Source organism: Podarcis vaucheri, assembly GCF_965113315.1.
Source record: "Podarcis vaucheri genome assembly, chromosome: 7".
NCBI lineage: Eukaryota > Metazoa > Chordata > Lepidosauria > Squamata > Lacertidae > Podarcis > Podarcis vaucheri.
Window position 1 is genome coordinate 28514250 of NC_138765.1, and position 25134 is coordinate 28539383.

General features: G+C 44.7%; 1 long non-coding RNA gene across 1 annotated transcript; it reads right to left on the bottom strand.

The window, feature by feature from the left end:
- Positions 1–13214: 13214 nt before the first annotated feature.
- Positions 13215–21857, bottom strand: LOC309537434. The gene is made up of 2 exons (XR_014221924.1): positions 21541–21857; positions 13215–13327 (listed from the first exon to the last, which is right to left on the bottom strand). It is a non-coding gene; the product is annotated as an uncharacterized lncRNA (long non-coding RNA).
- Positions 21858–25134: the final 3277 nt, after the last annotated feature.

Below are 25134 nucleotides of genomic sequence, written 5' to 3' on the forward strand. Positions count from 1 at the left end.
AAGGTTTTTCCGTTTTCGAGTTGCCTCGCAAGACGAATTTCCCTATGGGCTTGCTTCACAAGACGAAAACGTCTCGCGACTTTGTTTCCTTTTTCTTAAAACCGTTAAAACAAAGGGTGCTTAGCTTGAACAGCTGCAGTTGCGACTTGACTTCGAGGAGCAACTGTTAGCACGTGGTTTTGTAGCCTTTTCTCAGACTTTGCTCACTTTTGAAGCTTTTCTAAAACTTTTCCAGAACTTCTCTTGCATCCATTTGGTAAGTTAAACTTTTAAAACTTTTTGGGGGGGTTTTGGATTTTGGGTTGGGGTGTTTGGGATTCAAGGACTTGGTGTTGGGGGGGGTTGCGATAATCTGGGAGCTTGTGGGGCTTTTTTGGGAATTTTTATGATTTTCTGTGACCATTGGGCCAGGTTGTTTTTTTTTCAAATTTTTTCCCCGAGTTTGAATTTCTGAGTGCTGGCTGGCTGGGGGAACAGTTGGAGAGGTTTCTGCAGGAATCTGGGAGCTTGTGGGGGTTTTTTGGGAATTTTTATGATTTTCTGTGACCATTGGGCCAGGTTGTTTTTTTTCAAATTTTTTTTCCTGAGTTTGAATTTCTGAGTGCTGGCTGGCTGGGGGAACAGTTGGAGAGGTTTCTGCAGGAATCTGGGACCATTGAGCCATGTTGTTATTTTTTGAAATTTTTTTTTGTCTGGGTGGGGGAACAGTTGGGGAGGGGTTTGCAGCAGTTGGGGAGGGGCTGGGGGAGCAGTTGGGGAGGGGTTTGCAATTTCTGTGTGGTGGGTGGGTGTCTGTGGGAACAGTTGAGGTTTTTGAAGGCATTGGTGATTTTTGAAGCTTTTCCAAAACTTATTTTGCAGCCATTTGAGGTTTCTGAAGACTTCGGTGATTGATTGTTGGAGCTTTTCCAGAACTTCTCTTGCATCCATTTGGTAAGTTAAACTTTTAAAACTTTTTTGGGGGGTTTTGGATTTTGGATTGGGGCTTTTGGGATTCAAGGACTTGGTTCTGGGTTTTAATTTCTGTGTGGTGGGTGGCTGGGTGCTTTTGAATTTTTTGGATTTGAAGCACATCACTGATTTCTTTTTCTGAGTTTACGAAGGTAAGAGCTGTGCTGCCATGGGACCCAAGAAGACTGCTGCTGCGGTGGCCGGCGAGAGGAAGAAGGAAAAGGTGACGCTGGAAATGAAGGAGGAGATCATCCGGAAGCATGACGGCGGAATGCGTGTGACGGACATCGCCAGGGAGTACGGGAGTAATCAATCAACCATCGGGACCATCCTGAAGATGAGGGAGAAGATCCTGGCGACTGATGCAGCCAAGGGAGTCACCAGGATCGTGAAGAACCGCCCAGCTGTTCTGGAGGAGGTCGAGAAGTTGCTGCTCATCTGGATAGAAGAGAAGCAGCGTGCAGGGGACACAGTGTCTGAGGCCGTCATTTGTGAGAAGGCCAAGGCCTTGCACACTGACCTCATCCGGGAACAGCCAGGAACCTCAGGCGAGCCAGAAGTCTTCAAGGCAAGCAGAGGTTGGTTTGAACGGTTCAAGACAAGATCTGGCATCCACAGCGTGGTCAGGCATGGAGAGGCTACCAGTTCTGATGTTCCTGTCACTGAAGACTTTGCAGCGGAGTTCCTGGAGGTTGTGACGACGGAGGGCTACGTTCCACAGCAGGTCTCCAAAGAACTGAGGGACATTTGCCAGAAGTGGAAAGATGTGCAGGCTTTTGCACAGCGGCACCACCCTGACAAGGACCTGACACGTGGCCTTGCGAACACTTTTGATACGAGGGTCATGTCGTCTTTCAGGGAGGTGCTGAATAGGCGGATGAAGCAGCAGACCATGGACAGGTTCTTGAGCAAGAAGCAAAGAGTGGAAGAGGAGCCTTCTTCGAGTGGTCCCCCAGAGTCTTAGAAAATGCACTGTACACTTTGTTGATTTTTAAATGTTTTTCTGTCATGTTTATAAAGTTAATTTATTTTCCCTTCAATTTTTGAACTGCTCTTTACAGTATGTGTGACTTTAAAGAGCAGTTAATAAACTGTTGTTGTACCAAATTTGGCTTTGTTTGGACTTTTTTTGACCATAGGAACGCATTAATTGATTTTCAATGCATTCCTATGGGATTTCGTGATTTGCAAGACGAAAAATTCACTAGACGACAAAACTTGCGGAACGAATTAATTTCGTCTTGCGGGGCACCACTGTATCAGAGGCCCTCAAGTCTCTTCCATATCCCTTCCGCAGCTCTTCTTCATATCTTCCTTTTATTCGTGGGAACTCCAGCTTGGTAATATTTTTGACCCTTTTCAACAAAACAGTCCCTTTTCCATAGTCCAGACCAGACTCGATGTAGTATTTAGAAACATGTACCAGATTCCCTTCAAAGTTAAGAGCCCCCACAGCTCCAGACATCTGCAATGGCCTCCCCAGCCTCTCCACACCACGGCAATATGCGTTCCTGAATCTGCTTATCTCTTTACAACCTTGAATAATAACCATTTGAGCCTGTTCCATCAATGGCAGCCTTGTTCTCCTGATGGACCTCAACACATGTTCATATGTAAAACATGTGATTTACACTAATAGCAATAAGATGGGGCTTTGTTTCTTGTGCCCCCTGTCTGGGGTACAATAACATCCATTCAACTTTGCTCTTATCTTTTACCCACCTAAGCCAGTCATTCTGAGAGAGGAGAAAATGCCTAAAAGAGTTTTTGGGATCATATAGAGAACAATATTCTAATGGCCCCTTCAATGGCAGCGGGGAAGCAAGCACAGTGGTGGCACAGGGATCAATAGACTGTTAAACGTCCAGGGATCCTGTGTGATCACCACAGAGGCTTTCTGTGCTTTCTCTGTTCTATCGTATCAATACCTGGAGAAAGTGGCCAAGTATGTCTTCCACATACCTGGAACAAGATGTCAGGGAACAGTTAGAGTTAGAAGTTTCCAGAGGGAGAAAGCTTTCCACAAGAGGAGGGGGGAGGAAAGCAGTGAATCTAATAGAAGAGAGCAACAGGAACAACAGGGAGGGACAGGATGTTCACAGGAAAGACAAGGGTTAAGTTATAGCTCAGATTCGAAGGAGGGGAGATACAAGCCAGCTCTAGCGAGGTTAGAAAAAAGAGCAGGAAAGCGTTCGCCATTTTGAGATTTGCTGGTCACGGAGAAGCAGAAATAAGAAGGTACCTGAAATGAGGGACTCTGAGGAATAATAGTTGAGGAACCGTTTATAAGATTGTTTGTTAATACGCAATAAAAAGTTATAAAAGAACAAGAAGCATTTGTGTGGTGATCTGAAGAGGACAACAACCAGTCCTGACACAAGTGGTCTGACAGATAAGTTTCCCTTCATGTATGGGGCTCTTGAGCTTCTATTGCCATAAGAGATATGTTGGGAATCTGTAGGACTCACTCAGAAAGTATCTTTCTCTCTCTGAGGACAGGCAGCAGAAAAAGCCTTCTCCACCCCACCCTCAGTGTCAGGAGTCTCCAAACCTCTTCCTCCTGGATCTCCAACTGATTCTTGCCTCATGGCAGGAGGCAGAGTCATTTCGCACAACAGAAACTATTAGGTTCTTTAAAAATAAGAGCAATGGAGCATAAGTCAAGAAGGCCGAGACAGCCATTTCTCCTCTCCGCAAGGCAGCAAGGGGTGGAACTGGTGCTTCCCCCCACTCTCTCCTACAACAACAAATAGGCAGTGACTACACAAAGTGCCTGTTCTAGATCACACAGGGATCATTCTGGAGCGCAGGAGACCAGGGCAGGGCTAAGAGCATTCACCTGCCACTTTTATCATCACTTTGTGTTACCATTTCAGATGAAGATGAAATTTGTTTCTGAAACGTGCATCAGTGATGGGCATTTGGTTAACAGGACGACTCTTCCCAAGGCATCTGTTTGAACAACCAGCTTTCTAGCAAAACTAGTCCCCTTGGCTGGTGGATTCTGTCAGAAATGGGAGTGGAAAATTCCAGTGGGTCTACTCTGAAGATGACTAACACTGGAGACAACCCTTAGAATATAAGTAGCCATGGCACCAGAAGGTGCAAAGTCCACATTCAGATTGGGACCTGGTGATGAAAGGCTTTAACCCTTTGCTCCCATGGGGGCTACAATCTATACTGGGATGGGTGCCTGTTATCTGCATCAGGAGAATGGAGAACCCCTTTAAATGGGGAACCCTGGGAACGGTAAATCATCTAGAAAACAATGTTATTGGATGGCTTTCTCAATACCTCCATCAAACTACAATTCCCGAGGTTCCTTGGAAGAAACCGTGGCAGTTTGATGGATTTCTAAAGGCCAGCCCTCACGCAATGGGGGCCCTTCCTGTTCATTCTGCTGAGTGGGGCCATCGGTTTTCTTCCACAAAGTGTGGCTGTCATGGCATCCCTGAGCCTCATCTATTCTTTCAGGTCTTTGGCGCCTACCTGCCTCCAGAGCAGCTCCTGCAGGCAGTGTGTTACCTGGCCAAGGACCTTGCGGTCAAGGTCATATTCCTACCACTGATCATCTACGATCTGCTCCAGGAATTTTTGGAGGAAATAAGTGGCAGAGCCACCGAGGGTCCCATTCAGCAGAAGGAGCAGGAAGGGCTCCCAATGCAGCAGAACTTCATTTTACTTTGAAACTTCATTCTCTGTCTCTCTCTCTGATTAAGGAACATTTACATCTCTTCCTAAACTGCAAACCCGAGCCACCACAGGTTCCAGAATAATAACAGTAATTTTCTTGCACCTTTGTGAATATATACCGAATATATTTTGATGATGCCCACCAGCCTAGACAAAGATAGGAACACATTCCTGCATTCCATTGATTAATAGTAAAATCAGGTGTAATGTTTTACAGACATATGAATAGCAAATACAATCAACTGACTTGCTACTTAATTACAACTTATTTGATTCATGAACTTTTGAGCTAATACCCAAACAAAACTTGTTTCTCTTTAGTTGGGGTAGTCTTATCAATCGCCCGCTTTCCCCTTGTGGCTCTGCCTGCATCTTTTGTTTATTGTATGACCCTTTATTTTTCCGTCTTATATCTCCATCTCTTTTTTATCGCAATTTCCTTAAACCTTTGGGGTGTTTTGTTTTTGCTCCCAACAAACTATTCGTGGGGTATTGTAACAGGAATTGCCTGTGCTGTGTTGCGATTCCCTCTTTATTTCCAGCCAAACTCTGTGTCTAAACAAGCTTTTTATCTCGTCTCTCCCTTGCTGCCCACCTTCGCTAGTGGGGAGTTGTTAAAGATAAACAGTCTCTCTCTTATTGGTGAGTTCAGCGCTACCTTGCCAGGTTTTTGGGGTGTTTGTGTCAGAGAGGGAATTAACCCTTTTGCGTGGAGGTCCTCCCTGCGTCTTGGCTATATACTTTGTTTTCTTGCTTTGGGAGACCCCATATCGTGCCGCCATGGGCTCTGCCCTCAGGATCCCCACCTGAGGTTGGGTGACTTATGTCTCATCACCCATTTCTGCCTCTCTCAAACGCCGGGTCTGCCTTGAGATATCAGGAGTGCAGATCCCCACCCGACTGTAGGTGCGCTGCTCCGGAAGTCTCCCCAGCCTGGGATGTTTGGCTGCTGCAGGCAAAGCATGATGGATCTGGGCTCATGTCATCATGTCCACACTGCTGCTGGATGGGCAGTGGTGAGGCAGGTGGGGCACCTGCAGCAGTGTCACCTGGGGGGCTTCTGCAGCCTGAGGCAGTGGCCTCACCTTTTCTAATGATGGGCTGGCTCTGCCACCTGCTCACAATCCTGCCTTGCAGTACCTCCTAGGCACCCTCCTCCCTGCCCAAGCAAAGAAGGGAGCGGGCTCAACAGATCCTAGAAGGGGTGCTGATGCAGAAGTGGGGAAGAGAGAAGCCACACCCGTCCCTATGCATGAGGAGCCGTGCAGGAAGGAATTTCATCGAGAAGATCCCCTTCCCCTCCATCCAGAGGAGATGGAGAAAACAAACCCCAGCAATTCTTTAATGACCTTTGAAAATGTACCTCTCCTAGTGATGTACTAGGCCTTCCTTCAAGGTCTCCAGCTGCTCCAAAGTACGCCAGCAATTCAGCAGTCCTTCAGCTGCGCCTTCCCCACTGTGCCTGCACCCAGTCTGCTGCCATGCCTCCTCCTGTCACCTGGAGGCAGCCCAGGGAATCCCGAGTGTGCTGGAGGTAAGGAGGCCTCCATTTGTCCACCAGTCTATATGCAAGGATGTTGTCCAGGGTGCTGCCCTGAGCTTATCTCAGTCTGCTGCCAACAAGCAGGTATGTGTCATGAGTGGCAGCGCTGCTTGTTGGGTAAGTAAAGCAACATCCCTCCCTGGTAGGGATGGATGGACTTGCCTCTTGAATGATGGAAATTACAATCCAGTCATGTGGCTAGGCAGGGGCCCAGGCACCTCCTGATTCTTTTTCTGAGTCTCAGGATGGGTAATGAATTTGGAGAAATTGGACTGGCATGCAGCGCCCCTATGCATTCATCCCTGCCCTGCCCCAGCACATCATGGCACTTGGAAGCCACTCCTGAGAGTACCTGTTCTCCTCCCAACCTGCCTGTGAATTCATTGGCCTTTCAGTGTGTCACCTCATTGTTTCCCACTGTCTCTTTGGGACACCTGGCTCACAACAAGGCCAACTTTATCTTGGTAGAAGATTTGCCGTCCTACTGTTCCTGTAAGTGAGGAGAAAATGCTTCTGCTAAGAAGGGTGTTAAGTGAAGAGAGATTAATATTTGAAGGATCTCTGGTGGTGCGATGGCTGTGCTTAGTTTCTTGCCTCCAGTTATGTGTGTTTTTGACTGGTATTTTTGCCTGGATTGCATCAACAGCTCAGCCTGTGAGCGATAGCTCTGCTTCTGGAATTCGACCTAGTAAGTGACTCCCAAAGGAAAGGATGGAGGGGCAATCTAATCAGGTTGTTCAATGCAAACCTTCCAAATCTGCACTTCCCAAACCAAGAATCTGTTCTACCCCCCCCCCCCCCGCAAGACAGTGAGATCCTCCAATACTTCTGGATTTGGGGATATGAATGGTTCCCTCAACAGTAAAATTAATTCAACAAAGAAGACAAAGAAAGGGCCCAACGAAAAAGACCAGAAAACCTTGAAAAATAGAGAAACCAATGCTGACAAATGCATCTGTCCCTGTCCAGAGAGCAGAGGGTAGGAGGGGGTCCAACTTCTCAGACCATGGTCCAGAGCATGAAACTCAGGCAGATTCCCTTAGCATAGTGCTTGGAGCCGCAGTCGAACCAGGTTCCATTTGGAAGTCTAGATTCAAATTGCAAAGAAACCTTGTTGTTGTTTTTATTATTATTATTTTATTAACCTTCCCAAGTGGAAGGGTCAGGGATTTGGAATGCACCAGTCCATTGCTTGCTCCAGCTTGTTGCTCAGTTGAGGAACACCTGAGTGTGGGATGTAAAGGTGCAGTCAAGTGCAACATTCTGGCAGAGGACTAGCAGCCTCCATGTTCTAAGCGGTTGCTGGTAGTTTTGAAAGACGACTGCTCAGTTGCAGTCACCTCAGGACCAACTTCCCTCTGGTATAGTTTCTTTGCTTGTTATATAACCTAAGCCTGCCTTCAGGTACAGTTCTGTAAACCTGAAGGAACCCGAGAGTAAAACAGTTTTAGATGAACATGAATCAGATTTGTGTGTGTATTCTTTAGGAGGGATTCCAAGGGATTTTGAACCAGGGAGGCATCTTGATTAGTAGAACTCAGACGAGTCAGCAACAAGCTGGTTGTTGCATCAACTTAGAAAGGGGATTTTTTGAACTGTGCTAAAGTCAAGCTTCCCACCCTGAGGCCATAACTTCCGAGCCGAGCACATCCTTTGCCCAACAGTGCTCTTGGGAGAGCTCTGTGGAAGACCTTGGAGACAGTGGCGGAGGAAACCTCTTGGGCCCCTTGGGTGACGTGCCCAGGGGCAGGGTGAATCGCCCCTAGGGATGGGGTGCACGACGCCCGTAGGGACAGGGTGCGCTGTTATGTACTGAAGTTCTCACCCTGGGCCAGCAGGGGAATACTGTAGATAGTTTTCACTCAGGTCCACGTCAGTTATTTTAGGCGGGAAACCCTGGGTTGTTGTTGCTACAATGTTGACAGCCGGCTGCCTATAAAAGCAGGCGGGCTGAGCTGTTTGCTGTTCAGTTCTGTTCCAGCTTACAAAATAAAGAGCTGCTTTGGAGAAATCACTGTGTCGTGGAGAAATCGCTGTGTCATCTGCCATGTCTACCCACTATTCAACATGTGCAGTGGGGCCTCAGCCGCCCTACAGCTGGGGGGGAGGCAGCAGGCAGAACAGGAGGATGAATACACAGCAGAAATAGGGAGTTATCTGGAGAAAAATGGGGGTGAGCAGCTGACAGAAGAAGAAAAAGCACACCTAAATAAACTAATAACGATGGATGAGGTTAAGGAGGCTATTAAAAAAATGAAGCCAGGGAAAGCCCCAGGTCCAGATGGTCTGTCGCAAAAATACTATAAAGTCTTGGAGGAATACGTAACACCCGTCTTATGTGATGTATTTAACAACATTCTGCAGGGAGGGAGGATACCGGACTCGTGGAGAGAGGCGCATATCACGCTAATACCAAAACCAGATGCGGATAAACTTGATATAAACTATAGGCCGATATCACTACTCAATGATTATAAAATTTTTGCTGAAATAATGGCAAAAAGATTAAAAAAATACCTGATAAAATCAATCCATAAAGATCAAGCCAGATTTTTGCCAGGCAGGCAGTTGAAGGATAATGTAAGACATATAATAAATATCATCGAATATTTAGAAGTTAAAAATGAAATCCCTGCGGCTCTAGTATTTATCGACGCCGAAAAGGCTTTCGACAACATATCCTGGTGTTTCATTTTAAAGTGTATGGAAAGGGTAGGGATAGAGGGGCCCTTTTTGGAAGGCATTAAAGCAATTTACTCGAGCCAAAGGGCTAAATTAATTATTAATAATAATTTAACAGACTCCTTTATGATTTCAAAGGGTACAAGACAGGGGTGCCCTCTGTCCCCTCTCCTGTTTATTATGGTACTGGAAGTAATTACAAACAAAATAAGGGAAACCCCGGAAATAAGAGGAATTAAACTCGGAGCGAAAGAATATAAATTAAAGGCATATGCCGATGATTTAGTAATATCATTAGAAGAACCAATAAAAGGTGTGGACAAAGTCTTGGAGCTGCTTGAAGAGTTCGGAAAGCTATCTGGGTTTAAGTTAAATAAAATTAAAACAAAAATGCTGACAAAGAATTTGGCTGAAGATCTAAGAATCCAGTTAGAACAACAAACAGGGATTAAGGTAGTGAAAAAGGTGAAATATCTGGGTATTTGGGTAACTACAAAAAATATAAACTTAGTGGAAGATAATTATAACAGAACCTGGAGAGAGATTAAAAAAGATTTAGACAGTTGGAGTAGATTAACACTCTCCTGGGAGGGAAGAATGACTGCCATTAAAATGAGCATCCTTCCAAAATTATTATTTTTATTTCAGAATATTCCTGTGATCAGAGGCACGACAATGCTTAAGGAATGGCAGAGGACCCTGTCCAGGTTTATCTGGCAGGGGAAGAGAGCAAGAATTAAGTTTAAATTGCTTACAGACAGAAGAGAAAGAGGGGGGTTTGCTGTCCCGAATTTACAATTATATTATGAGGCCGCGTGCTTGTGTTGGATTAAGGACTGGATAGTTCTAGAAAATCTGGACGTGTTAAACTTGGAAGGATTTGATGCTAGATTTGGCTGGCACGCTTATTTATGGCAAGATAAAGAAAGGGTGCACAAGGGATTCTCCAATCATATTGTTAGAGGAGCGTTGCTAGAAGTATGGAATAGAACTAAAAGACTGTTGGAAAAGGACACCCCTTGGTGGTTATCACCAGTTAACATCTCAACAATTAAAAACCTTAACACGGGAAACCAAAGATGGACCTACGAAGACCTCTTGATTAAATCAGATAAAGGGTGGAGAATTAGACCATATGAAGAATTAAAGGATAAGTCAATGGGGTGGCTACAGTTTGCTGTTCAGTTCTGTTCCAGCTTACAAAATAAAGAGCTGCTTTGGAGAAATCACTGTGTCGTGGAGAAATCGCTGTGTCATCTGCCATGTCTACCCACTATTCAACATGCGCAGTGGGGCCTCAGCCGCCCTACAACTGGGGGGGAGGCAGCAGGCAGAACAACAACAGAAATCCGGCATGATAAATGAGGTCACTGTAAAGAGAATGGTCAAGATCTCCTCAGTATGCCTGCCATTGTCTACCTGGGGCCCTTCCTCTCCAAAGCCCCACTGCGGGATAGAGAAGGATCTCTGGTAGTGAGATTGTGATTCCGTTCCTTCAAGCACCATCCACGTTGTGCATCGGGCCTTGGCAGATCAGCCCAAGGGGAGGTTCTGGCGCTTGGTCAGGAGGCTGCTAAGTCTTATTCCGCTCCAGCCCATGAGCAAACCGTGGTCTGTTCTAGAGAATGGTGAGGGGTCTGTGGTAAGAGCAAATCTTTAGAGGTTTGAGATCTTTGAAAAGACCCTCTCTTTTGTGTAGGACCCCTGGATTCTGCAGGTTGATTTGCTGAGATCCCTCAGCTGCCCAGCCACCGATTTCATTTATTTATTTTTTAGAAATAACATTATTAGATGGAGTCAACATTCACAGCAAGACAAATCCTCCAAATGTTTGAATTTTTTCCACAGCAAATTGTAAAATGAGTCATTTAAAAATAGCAGTAGCTACTTTAACCCTCCTCTAATTCCTATATTCTATTTGTGGGTGAGAAGATTTTCTAGACTACTTCTTTACAGACAATTGTGACTTTGTCACGCGTTCAATTAGTTTGGTAGGTAGATTTTGCAATTAGTTTGGTAGGTAGATATTGCTCATGGAGCTCTTCACAATGCTAAAAGAGGTGCCGTCATTTGGGTCTTTCCAAAAACTGACAGTCCAAATTCCAATCCAGACATTTCCAGAGCCGATTCCCTTGACGTTTTCTACACGCCACTCTCCAGGTCACAACCCAGATGAAAATAGCTGTCAAAAATGCACATAACTGGAAGCAAGAAACTAAGGATGGCCTTCTCACCACCAGAGATGCTGTGGCTGAGCGGAGGGTGCCATCGCCGCCAGCAACAACAGCCACCGCAACAGGCTCCGGCCGCTAGGGGGCAAGGGATGGGTCGGGCACCCATGGGGCAGCCGGCGGCGGGAGGCGTCGTTGGGCTGCATGAGCTCAGAGCTGCCTTTGCCCGCTGGCTGGAAGGAAACGAGGGACTACGACAGGTGCATCTTCTACATCAACCACAACACCTGGCAGACGTTGTGGATCGACGCCCGGGACAGGATTACAAAGCCACTGACATTTCCTGGCTGTGTTGGTGACGAACTGCCTTTAGGATGTGAAATTGTTTATGACCAACAGATTGGTGTTGATTACATGGACCATATCAATCTGAACCAGACCGGGAGAAAGAGGAACTAACGAAAACAGAAATCAGACATGATAACTGAGATCACTGTAAAGAGAATGGCAAAGATCTCCTCAGTATGTCTGCAATTGTCTACCCAGGGCGTCTCCTATCCAAACCCCACTGCGGGATAGAAAAGAATCTCTGGTGGTGCGATGGCTGAGCTTAGTTTCTTGCCTCCAGTTATGTGTGTTTTTGACTGGTATTTTTGCCTGGATTGCATCAACAGCTCAGCCTGCGAGGGATAGCTCTGCTTCTGGAATCCGATCTAGTGACTCCCAGAGGAAAGGATGGAGGGGGCAATCTAATCAGGTTGTTCAGCGCAAACCTTCCAAACCTGTGTTTCCCAAACCAAGAATCTGTTCTACCCTCCTCCCCACAAGACAGTGAGATCCTCCAATACCTCTGGATTTGGGGATCTGAATGGTTCCCTCAACAGTAAAATTCAACGAAGAAGACAAAGAAAGGGCCCAACGAAAAAGACCAGAAAGAGGATTGTTTTAACTGTGCTAAAGTCAAGCTTCCCACCCTGAGGCCATAGCTTCCGAGCCGAGCACATCCTTTGCCCAAAGGTCTCTTGGGAGAGCTCTGTGGAAGACCTTGGAGACAGTGGCAGAGGAAACCTCTTGGGCCCCTTGGGTGACATGCCATGGGGCAGGGTGAAGTGCTCCTAGGGACAGGGTGCGCAGTGGGGCCTCAGATGCCCTACAGCTGGGGGGGGGGGAAGCGGCAGGCAGAACAACAACAAAAATCCAGCATGATAACTGAGGTCACTGTAAAGAGAATGGTCAAGATCTCCTCAGCATGCCTGCCATTGTCTACCTGGGGCCCATCCTCTCCAAAGCCCCAGTGCGGGATAAGAGAAGGATCTCTAGTGGTGAGATGGTGATTCCGTTCCTTCAAGCACCATCCACGTTGTGCATCGGGCCTTGGCAGATCAGCCCAAGGGGAGGTTCTGGCGCTTGGTCAGGAGGCTGTTAAGTCTTATTCCGCTCCAGCCCATGAGCAAACTGTGGTCAGTTCTAGAGAATGGTGATTGGTCTGTGGTAAGAGCAAATCTTTAGAGGTTTGAGATCTTTCAAAAGACCGCATATTTTGTGTAGGACCCCTGGATTCTGCAAGTTGATCTGTTGAGATCACTCAGCTGCCCAGCCACCAATTTCATTTATTTATTTTTTAGAAATAACTTTATTAGATGGAGTCAACATTCACAACAAGACAAATCCTCCAAATGTTTAATTTTTTTTACAGCCAATTGTAAAAAGAGTCATTTAAAAATAGCAGTAGCTACTTTAACTCTCCTCTAATTCCTATATTTGTGGGTGAGAGGATTTTCTAGGCTACTTCTTTACAGACAATTGTGAATTTGTCACGCACTCAATTAGTTTGGTAGGTAGATTCTCTTCTATATGGCTATCTTTCTATTTGATCTCCCAAAACATCTAAGTGATTACAGTCATGTGCTTTCATCCATCTCCACTGCGCAGGATTCCTCTCAAATGACCAGATCTAGCAGAGAACGACATTTTGTACGAGTAGTTTGACTCTCGCTTTTTACCGCACTTCCTGGGGTATGAACCACTCCAGTTTCTAATCAACATGTTTCTGGGGTCTTGAAGCAAAATCTCTCCATTGCAAGAAATGATGCACTCAGCAGCCGGAAATCCGCAGAGGTATACCCTATATAAATAGAAGGTCCAATATGCTGCTCGCTGGGAATTTTAGGCAATTCTGAAGTTACTGGAAAGTGGATTTTCCCATTTTTTCAAGACAGCATGCATACTGCATATAACAGAAAATAGGAGAAGTATCCCTGCAGGTAAGTTCAGGGAAGCTCCAAAACTAAAAAAGATTAAGACAAAATCTTTTTGTTTTACAGGTTTGAAGACACGGCAAATGACATCAATGCTCCAGCCGCTGAACTCATAATGAAAGCTAATGTCATTAAGTCCTGAGCAATAAAAACTTCCCTTGGGAGGGTTGCATATTGCTCATGGAGCTCTTCACAATGCCAAAGAATGGTGAGGGGTATGTGGTAAGAGCAAATCTTTTGAGGTTTGAGGTCTTTGAAAAGACCGCATCTTTTGTGTAGGACCCCTGGATTCTGCAGGTTGATCTGTTGAGATCACTCAGCTGCCCAGCCACCAATTTCATTTCTTTATTTTTTTTATTTCATTTCACCAATTTCATTTCTTTATTTTTCATTAATAACTTTATTAGATGGAGTCAACATTCACAGCAAAACAAATCCAATGCCAAAGTGTCGCTGTCATTAGGGTCTACCCGGGGCGTCTCTTATCCAAACCCCACTGCAGGATAGACAAGGATCTCAGGTGCTCAGATGGCTGTGCTTAGTTTCTTGCCTCCAGTTATATGCATTTTTGCCTGGTATTTTTGCCTGGATTGCATCAACAGCTCAGCCTGTGAGGGATAGCTCTGCTTCTGGAATCCGATCTAGTAAGTGACTCCCAGAAGAAAGGATGGAGGGGGCAATCTAATCAGGTTGTTCAACGCAAACCTTCCAAATCTGCACTTGCCAAACCAAGAATCTGTTCTACCCCCCCCCCCCGACAGTGAGATCCTCCAATTAATTCAACAAATATGTCAGCAAGAAATTGCTACCCAGAGAGAAACAACTTTCCACGATAGAAAAGGAATGTTTTGTTATCATCTGGTCCCTACAGAAGTTGAAGCCATACATCTGGGGCCAGAAATTTATACTGTGCACCGATCATTCGCCCTTGCTTTGGTTAAGGACGATGAACACTAATAGCAAACTGATGAGGGGGGGCCCTGTTGCTGCTGAACTTCAATTTCACCATAAGAAACGTGAAAGGGTCCCTGAACATTGTGGCCGATGCTTTATCAAGAAGATCCAATAATGAAGGTTAACCATAGACAGTTAATATTTTTCCCTGTAGATAACCGAGTTGCCTAGAATGTACCAAAACCTCTGTATAATTGAATGTTTTGTGGGATGTAAGAATCAGGTGCAGCCAAACACAACATTGCTAGAGTAGAAATGAAAGTTGTCTCGGTCCTCCAGCTGGAACTTCCTGCTTTCCAGGACTAAGAAGAAACTTTCTATGTGTAATTTGAGATGGGCGTGGTCTCTCTTGAAGTAGAAAGAACCAGAATCACAGGTTGACGACCATCTTGCCCCTCTTGATGCCATCTTAACAACAGCACTACTAAGATGCACCCTTGGCTCTAGGCCAAGAGAAGAAAAGGGGGGCTTTCTCCCATAAGGAGATAGTCACCACATTTAAACTATGTTCTAACCTTTTAAGTCTCCCTTCTGGGTACCTTTGTGTGAACAGATGATTACTTGTGAGTAAATGTTTTATACTTTACAGAAGACTGTGTAGCATCTTATTTTAGGAGGGATTAAATGGGGGAAATACCAGGAAATATTTACAGAGACTCTAATGAGTCTGAGAAAGCTATCTGCTGTTCGTGTGTTTGAGAAAAGGGGAATGTTAACTCTGCTGATTTTGTTGAACTTGTAAAGACAAGTTGGGATAGGACATCTTAGACAATATATCCTCCCCCGCATCCCTAAACATTCCCACATGTTTTACCAATAGGCAATTGTTGTACTAGAGAATATAGGAAGTTAAATGTATAACCTAAGTATAAATATGTTTATTTGCTTTAATTGTCTAATGCAGTTTGATCAGGAGTGTAACTCTGTTCAGTTATCCCTCCTGATCAAACTTCTTTAAGGGGGGAGGGATGCTTGCCCATTCTTTTGAAAATGTCTGTACAGGGGGAGAGAAAGAGCTAATGGTTGGTTGGTTGAGAAAAGGCAGTTGGGAAAGCAGTTGGCAGATAGATGGAAATAGACAGTGCAGTTGGTTCTTGCGTGAGGGGAGGTAGAAGAGTTAGAGACAGAATAAAATAAGACTAAGAGGGAAAAGGGTAACAGCGTTTCAAATGTATTTAAAGTTTATTTGTGTTTGCAATAAACCACAATCTTCATTATGAACTTAAGAACCTGACTGAGACCAAGTGATTTACCAGGGAGGACCAGGTTGGTGGGAGTGGATTAGTGGTGTATGGGTCAATAGTCTGTGAGACGACCGGCGGCTCCGTACAAACGCCACAGAGCCCAACAAAAAATACCCTTTCCGTGAGAAATGGGTTTTATTTATTTATCAAATACTTTTTATTGAGTTTTCTATAACATATACAAACAAAATAAATACTCTAAAGTTCAACAATCATATGTCTACTTATTTTCTACACGCTCTATCGCGCACAGACTTCTCTCCTTCCCTTCAACAGGCTTTCATATTAAATTTTCTCTTTCACAGGTTCTTAGTTGCATTCTATCCACATCACAAAATTTATTTTAATCCTGCTGCAGTCTTTAAACTTCTACAGTTATTACCTATATATTTTACAAATTTACTCCATTCCTTTTTGAACTTTGTTTCCTCTTGGTTACGGATCCTGTGGGTCAGTTTTGCTAATTCTATATATTCAACCATTTTGGTCTGCCACTCCATTAGTGTTGGTATTTCCTGAGTTTTTCATTTTGGGGCTACTAAGATTCTGGCAGCAATTGTAGAGTACATAAATAGTCTGTGGTCTGCTTTTCTTAATTCACCGCCTATCAACCCCAGCAAAAAAGCTTCTGGTTTTTGGGGAAGGTATATTTAAATATTTTTTTTCAATTCGTTATAAATCATATCCATTTTTTTCCCACATGTCCACCACATGTGAAAAAACTCTCCAGCTTTCATTTTACATTTTCAGCATGCTTTAGTGCTCACTCTGTACATTTTTGCTAGCTTGACAGGTATAATATACCAGCGGTACAGCCTTTGCATTATGTTTTCTTTTAGGGTAGTACACGCGGTGAATTTCAAGCCCTCGTTCCAGTTTTGCCCAAGTGTCATATTCAATATTATACCCAAAATCAATTGCCCATTTTATCATTACCTCTTTTGTCAATTCATCTTTTGTGTTTCATTCCAATAAAAAAACATACATTTTCGATAAGTTTTGACCTGCCCTCTACTATTTTGATTTGGTATCTTGACTTCTTTTCACTGAATCCCACTTTCTTACCCCTTTATCATTCACTTGATATTGTAACCATCCCGTAAATGCATTCTCTATACAATTATAGGGTTTCAGTTTCCATCCTTCCTCTGTTCTCATTAAGATTTCTTCATAGGTTGCCCTCCTCCCCTCCATATTCTACTTTTTTACTGTCAGCACTTCCACCGGGGTTTTGTTTTATAACAGGCAGCTGAAAAGCAGAATGACAGGACCTACAACTGATTCCTGCTTCTTTGTGGAAAGGTGTTCTGTGATAATCTGTTGACACCTTTGACACTCCATAGTTTCTGACCTAGGCCTGGGGTCCCAGGGGTGTCGTGGGGTGCCACACCAAGGGTGGAGCACTTAACATGGGGCTAGCTACGCCGCTGTGGGGTCCCCAAAAAGCGTTCATGCATCCACCAACAGCAAGGACCCGCATCCACCAACAGCAAGGACCCGCAATCACTAACGCCTTCCAACATAAAAAGCTGCTTGCATGCAACTTTCTCTTGCTTCTCACTCAGTTCCTCTTTTCTGGGTCTGGGCCAAATCATTCTAAATACCGCGCCCCATCCTTTCTAAGGCCAGTGCCTCTGTTCCGGAAAAGTGAGGGAAATTGGCAAAAAGGGGTATAGGGAGCATGCCACGTTTCCTCCCTGTAAGTATTGCAGATTTGGAAACTCCCCAAAGATGCACCATTGTATTCCTGCAGGTTTTAGTGGCTGTATCTTCTTCTGTGGGCGTCAATAAATTATAGACGGGCTGCTTACAGATCACCACTTCTCATAATGGGAAGTGGGCTCTAGTGAGCACATCCAGTATCCAGAGCAGTCCTCTGGAAGGGAGAGCAATTATCATAATAGAGCTGCCACAAACAGCATGGGGTTCCCTTGTTTGGCCCTATCATAAACCCCAACAACGTCCAAGTTGTTTCCACAGTATCTCCTTTCCTGATCCCACAGCTTGTCTTACAGAGAAGCATTCTCAGCTTGCAGGGACCTGAGGAGGGATGCGGTCTCTTCATCTCAATCCTGAAATAGGGGACTCTTAAGGAGTCCATTCACTGCTGAAGTTAATGAACCAAGGCTTGCAGGGCAGTTACATCAGCACTGATCACCTTTAGCAAAGTTATTACCTCCTTGTAGGAGAAGATCAGGTGAAGGCCACAATGGCCTCTGTGAGGCAGCAATTTTGTTGTTGTTCTCCTTACCGGGCATAAGGCCACATGAACTGACAAGACTGCCTCTTTCTTTCGCAAAATTGTCCCAAAGTAGCAGAATGAACTCCAGAGAGAACTAAGAAGGGGAGAGACAGAGGATTTTCTCATTTGCCACTCCATAATAATAGATTCTCGATACTGCTCTGGGATCTGTCAATTATTTGTTGTATCTTCAACATCAGATTTGATAGACTCTCTTGGCTCTATGAAGTAATTGCCACAAACAAGACCTTAAATGAAGGCGGAGGATGCCACTGCGGCTGCCCCCCCCCCTCGTGCTGGGTGCCCCGCATCCAGGAGCAACCCCAACTGAAGTCAATGGGACATACTTCTGAGTAAACACACACATGACAGGACTGCACAAACAGGAAAGGTTTGGATCACTCTTCACCCTAGAGTGGCCACTGGAAGACACCATCTGAAGAAAAGCCCACCCCTTAGCTCTTCTTGACTTCATTCTAATTCTGCTTTTCTCCTTGAGTTGCAAGCAGCAAAGTAGGATCATCACCAGCTAGCCCGGCTGGTGATGGGTGGATCCAGACAGGTTTAGCTTCTACTTAGCACTCCACTAGGCTGGCTAAAGAGTTTGAATGCCACTGTGACAGAAGGCCCAGGTAAAGCAGAGTTTGATGGTACTACCAGAGGGATATAGCTCTCAGTATGTTGGGTTAGAGCAGTGTTTCTCAATCGGGGCCATGTGGCCCCTGGGGATCCCCAGGATATTCCAAGGGTGTCACAGGTGAAAATCACATAAATGGGGGACCAAGTGAAGAAAAACAGAGAAGTGACCGAGAAAAGAAAAACAGAAGTGAAGAAAATAGAAAACAGAGAAGTGGAGTGAACACAGAAGTGACATTCTTCCCAGTGCATAGATCATCATGCACACTGTGCTGCAACGTCGCTGCCAAACTCCACTACTGTGCGCACCAAGTTGTCCACATCTGAGTTGCCACAGACAAGGTGTGTGGCTGCAGCAGTGTTTGTGTATGGGGTGTTGTTTCTTTGCGCAAAGGTGCTATGTTGCTGCAGACCATTTTTGGATTAAGAGTACAGTATCTAAAAAGCTTCCACAGCTTTGGGATAAAGCAAAATTGTTTTCATGGCATTTCCTACTTCGTATTTGGCAGAATCAGTTTTCAGCCATGCTCAGCCTAACACAGAATCACCTTAACATAACGGACAGAGGTGATCCCTCACAGCAATAGAACCAGATATAAAGCTTGTTTCTGGCCATCAAGCACAAGGGTCACTTAAAATAAATACTTAAGAGTATAATGTGTTATGTAATTGTATTTTGCATAATGTGTTTGTAATTGTATTATAAGAGAGACATGTTTTATTTTCAAACAAAACATTCAAATGGCTACCTTTCTACTGGTATGACAGAGGGCTACAAGAAGGAAACAAGGTCGGAAGGTTGAGAAACACCAGGCTAGAGCTTTACTCTGTGACTGGCTGTGGGTACAGCTAGCCAGAATAGCTAGCTAGTCAGGATAGGCCGAAGCCTGCTGAAGTGGTGGAGGCTAAAGTGGCACATTGCTATGCCATTAAACAAGACAATCTTCTTTTGAAAAACGCTGGGGAAGATATTTGGATTGAAGGGAGGAGATTTCTAGGGTTAAAAGACACAGGTTCACAAGTCACTATTGTCCACCCAGATATAATCTGTCCCACCAAAATAATTCCAGGAAAAGTTATGCGATTTGATCCCTGTGTCACCACTGCTAAGGAATTTCAAAACAGCCCGAGGTATTACCAGTTGCAGATATCCATGTTAAGTTCCAAGATTGGTCAGGAAAGTGGCAGGTTGCCATTTCTGAGGAGATTCCCACTGCTGTACTGATCAAATGGGATCTTTTAGGGCATGTACAGAGTTCTTTTGTAGTTACTCGCTCCAAGGAGGGTCAACAGTCTCCCGATGCTGAGGGGAATACTACTGTTGCCAAAGGAGACAGAGCTGAGGAACCGATCTGTGAGGGGAGAAATGAAGACCTGCTGGTTCCTTTTATAAAAAACCAAAAACCTAGTTTTGCCCAAGAACAGAAAGAGGATGCTGATTTAATTGTTCTGAGGCAGCCAAATCTGACGTGCCTTTAACATCTCAAAGTGCTGAGCGATTCTGTCTAAGCAATGGATTATATAGAGAAGTCCTTGCCATACTATCTAGAGGGGGGAACAAAATCGGAAGGCAGTTAGTAATCCCACAAGCTTACAGGGAGAAGATCCTGCAGCAAGCTCATGAAGGTTTATTTGGAGCACACATGGGGATTACTCGAACCAAGCAACGAGTGGCACAAAATTTCTATTGGCCAGGCATGGGAAAACAAATTAAATTATATTGTCAAATCTGTGACATCTGTCATGAGAAGAGGCACAGGCCAGGATAAGACAAAGACCAAGCTGTGTCCTTTGCCTGTAATCTCTACACCATTCCAGAGACTGGGTCTTGATCCGATAGGACCATTACCTAGAGCCACTAAACGAGGACACAAATATATCCTCACAATTGTGGATTTTGCGACCAGGTATCCCGAAGCCATCCCGTTGCGAAATATAGAGACGGAGACCGTGGTGGATGCTTTAGTTAATTATATGAGTCGGTTAGGTTTTGCTAGTGAGATCGTCACTGATTTGGGAACCTCTTTTACCTCACTACTAATGAAAAGGTTGTGGGAGTTGTGTGGCATCAAGCACATAACTTCAACACCATACCATCCCGAAACAAATGCTTTGGTGGAAAGGTTTAATGGGACTTTGATCCGCATGATCAAAGCCTATGTAGCAGAGAACCCCAATGACTGGGATTGCAAATTACAACATCTTCTTTACGCGTATCGTGATATACCCCAAGAAAGTACAGGGTTTAGTCCTTTTGCGCTGTTACTAGGACCGTAAAAGGACCGTTAGACTTGATCTGTATGAATTGGGAGGAGTATCAAGACAGAGATCCCGAGTCAGTGTTAGACTACGTATACAACCTGCAAAATACACTGAAAGGTCCTTAAGAGATAGCAGGGGGAAATTTAAAAGCAGCCCAAACAAAGCAGAAAACCTGGTACGACAAAAAGGCCAGAGTAAGAACTTTTGAACCCGATAGTGAAGCAACCAAAGGAAATAAAATGCATCTAGCATAGGAGGGACCGTACAAAATTGTGTCCAAAATGAGTGATGTAAATTACGTAATCCAACAAGGGGAAGAAGGGCATAAGGTGGTTCATGTGAACATGTTAAAGCCTTATCTTAGACCAGAAGGCTGGACACTGTATGCAATACGTGAAGATCCAGACGAAGCTGATATAACATGCTGGGAAGGGAGAGGGGAGCAACTGTGCAATCTACAAGAAATAAAGATAGCTCCTACAGGGATCAACAGACCGTTAAACGTCCGGGGACCCTGTGTGATCGCCACAGTGTGAGAATTTGTTAAGAGGAGTCAGTCAAACAGTTGACAGTCAGAAGGTATTAGGAAGGTATAGGCTGGTAAAGAAACTAAAGTTAAGATATTGACAGGAATATTATCTGAGAAACCATAAACTTGTTAATGTTTGTAAAATAAACTTGTTTTTTTGGTTCACTTTTAACAACTCCCTGGACTCAGTGTTTTACCAGAGAGTAACTGGTTGGTGGCAGCGGGGAAACGAGCAGTGGTGACACAGGGATCAATAGACCGTTAAACGTCCGGGGACCCTGTGTGATCGCCACATCCTGATTTCACAGAACTTTTGACCTGTCCTGTACCAAATTCTACTCCACTACGGTGGGGACTTATTATGTGCTCATTCACCTGGAGGACAGAAGAGGTATACATCGTTTCAGCTCTGAAGAGTAAGCATTTTGCCGGGATGCCAGATATCACTGCAGCCATCTTCCTGGAGGTGAGGGGTGTGGGATATAAAGCTGTCAGTCAAGTCCAACATTCCGAGAGAGGACTAACTGCCTCTATGTGGCAGGCAGTTTTGTCACATTGGTCGGTGTGACATTAACATATGAGAGTGCTGGAGGTGCTGGAGTTTGTTAGGAGCTGGGTGGTTGGTTGGAGTGGGAGTGAATTGGGATAGTTTGTGGGTAGGTTGAGTTAGTGTAAGCTGAGTCAAGAATAGTTAGGGGCTAGGAAGACAAGTAAATATCTGAGAGGTTGTTTAGTGAGTGAGAGCAGGTAGCAGAAGTTATAGGTTTGGATAGAATCATAGAATCATAGAGTTGGAAGGGACCACAAGGGCCATCGAGTCCAACCCCCTGCCAAGCAGGAAACACCATCAGAGCACTCCTGACATATGGTTGTCAAGCCTCTGCTTAAAGACCTCCAAAAAAGGAGACTCCACCACACTCCTTGGCAGCAAATTCCACTGTCGAACAACTCTTACTGTCAGGAAGTTCTTCCTAATGTTTAGGTGGAATCTTCTTTCTTGTAGTTTGGATCCATTGCTCCGTGTCTGCTTCTCCGGAGCAGCAGAAAACAACCTTTCTCCCTCCTCTATGTGACATCCTTTTATATATTTGAACATGGCTATCATATCACCCCTTAACCTCCTCTTCTCCAGGCTAAACATGCCCAGTTCCCTTAGCCGTTCCTCATAAGGCATCGTTTCCAGGCCTTTGACCATTTTGGTTGCCCTCCTCTGGACACGTTCCAGTTTGTCAGTGTCCTTCTTGAATTGTGGTGCCCAGAACTGGACACAGTACTCCAGGTGTGGTCTGACCAGAGCAGAATACAGTGGCACTATTACTTCCCTTGATCTAGATGCTATACTCCTATTGATGCAGCCCAGAATTGCATTGGCTTTTTTAGCTGCCGCGTCACACTGTTCGCTCATGTCAAGTTTGTGGTCAACCAAGACTCCTAGATCCTTTTCACATGTACTGCTCTCAAGCCAGGTGTCCCCCCATCTTGTATTTGTGCCTCTCATTTTTTTTGCCCAAGTGCAATACTTTACATTTCTCCCTGTTAAAATTCATCTTGTTTGTTTTGGCCCAGTTCTCTAATCTGTCAAGGTCGTTTTGAAGTGTGATCCTGTCCTCTGGGGTGTTAGCCACCCCTCCCAGTTTGGTGTCATCTGCAAATTTGATCAGGATGCCCTTGAGTCCATCATCCAAGTCGTTGATAAAGATGTTGAATAAGACCGGGCCCAAGACAGAACCCTGTGGCACCCCACTAGTCACTCTTCCCCAGGATGAAGAGGAACCATTGATGAGCACCCTTTGGGTTCGGTCAGTCAGCCAGTTACAAATCCACTGAGTGGTAGCATAGTCAAGACCGCATTTTACCAGCTTCTTTACAAGAATATCATGGGGCACCTTGTCAAATGCCTTGCTGAAATCAAGGTAGGCTACATCCACTGCGTTCCCTTCATCTACCAGGCTTGTAATTCTGTCAAAAAACGAGATCAGGTTAGTCTGACATGACCTATTTTTCAGAAATCCATGCTGACTATTGGTGATCACAGCATTCCTTTCTAGGTGCTCACAGACTGTTTGCTTAATGATCTGCTCCAGAATCTTCCCTGGTATTGATGTCAGACTGACTGGGCGGTAATTATTTGGGTCCTCTCTTTTCCCCTTTTTGAAAATAGGGACAACATTTGCCCTCCTCCAGTCTGCCGGGACTTCGCCTGTTCTCCAGGAATTCTCAAAGATGACTGCCAGTGGTTCTGAGATCACATCTGCCAGTTCTTTTAATACTCTTGGATGCAGTTCATCTGGCCCTGGAGACTTGAATACATCTAAACTAGCCAAATATTCTTGTACTATCTCCTTAGTTATTCTGGGCTGTGTTTCCTTTGCTGAATCATTTGCTCCAAATTCTTCAGGTCGGGCATTGTTTTCTTTATCGGAGAAGACTGAGGCAAAGAAGGCATTGAGGAGTTCAGCCCTTTCTGTGTCCCCTGTTTGCATTTCACCATCTTCTCCTCTGAGTGACCCCACTGTTTCTTTGTTCTTCCTTTTGCTACGAACATACCCATAAAAGCCTTTTTTGTTGCTTTTAACCTCTCTAGCAAGCCTGAGTTCATTCTGTGCTTTAGCTTTTCTGACTTTGTGTCTACACGTGCTGGCTATTTGTTTGAATTCCTCTTTGGTGGTTTCCCCCCTTTTCCATTTTTTGTACACATCCTTTTTTAATCTTAATTCAGTTAAAAGTTCTTTAGATAGCCACCCTGGCTTCTTTAGGCACCTTCCATGTTTCCGTCTCATTGGTATTGCCTGACGTTGTGCTTTTACTATCTCCCTCTTAACAAACTCCCAGCCATCATGAACTCCCTTTCCTTTTAGTATTGTTGTCCATGGGATCTCACCCAGCACTTCCCTAAGTTTTATGAAGTCGGCTTTCTTAAAGTCAAGAAATTGAGTCCTAGTATGCTTGGCTGCTCCTTTCCGCTGTATAGTAAACTTCAGAAGAGCATGATCACTCGCGCCTAATGATCCTTCCACTTCTACCCCACTGACCAGGTCATCAACATTGGTTAGGACCAGATCTAAAATGGCTGTTCCTCTTGTTGCTTCTCCCACTTTCTGGACAATGAAGTTGTCTGCAAGGCCAGTGAGGAATCTGTTTGACCTTATGCTCTTGGCTGAGTTTGACGTCCAACAAATATCCGGGTAATTGAAGTCCCCCATTACTACTATCTCCCTTCCTTTTGCATGCTTGGCCATCTGTTCCAGGAAGGCATCATCTATGTCCTCCGTTTGGCTTGGGGATCTATAGTAAACTCCCACAATGAGGTCTCTGTTATTCTTCTCTCCCTTAATTTTGACCCAAATGCTCTCACTTTGGCTTTGAGGTTCTAAATCTTTGATCTCTTCACAGGTATACACATCAGGTAGGCACCCCATGATTGTAATTGACCGATACCGTTTATGCAGCACGCTCACAATAGTGTATTTGGAGCGCATATGGGTATTACATGTACAAAATGGAGAGTGGCTCAAAAATTTTATTGGCCAGGCATGGGGAAACAAAACAATACTGTCAAGCCTGTGACATATGTCAGAGAAGAGGCACCGGTCAAGACAAAACAAAAGCCAAATTGTACCCCTTGCCTATCATATCAACCCCTTTTCTTTTTTTTTCTTTTTTAATAATATTTTTTATTGCTTTTTTCCAGGTACAAATATATAGTCAGGTACATAACAGAAGCAACAGAACAGAAAAATAAAAATAAAAATAAAAAAGAATTCATCTTTCCAGAACATTTTTCATAACCAACTGGACTTCCCCACATCTCCCTTACCCTGCATTCTTTGCAATAAAGATATCAGCAAATTGTTACCTCATATCAACCCCTTTTCAATGGTTAGGGCCGGACCTGATAGGGCCACTGCCTAGAGCAGTGTTCCCCAACCCCCGGGCCGCAGACTGGTGCCGGTCCGTGGATCAATCGGC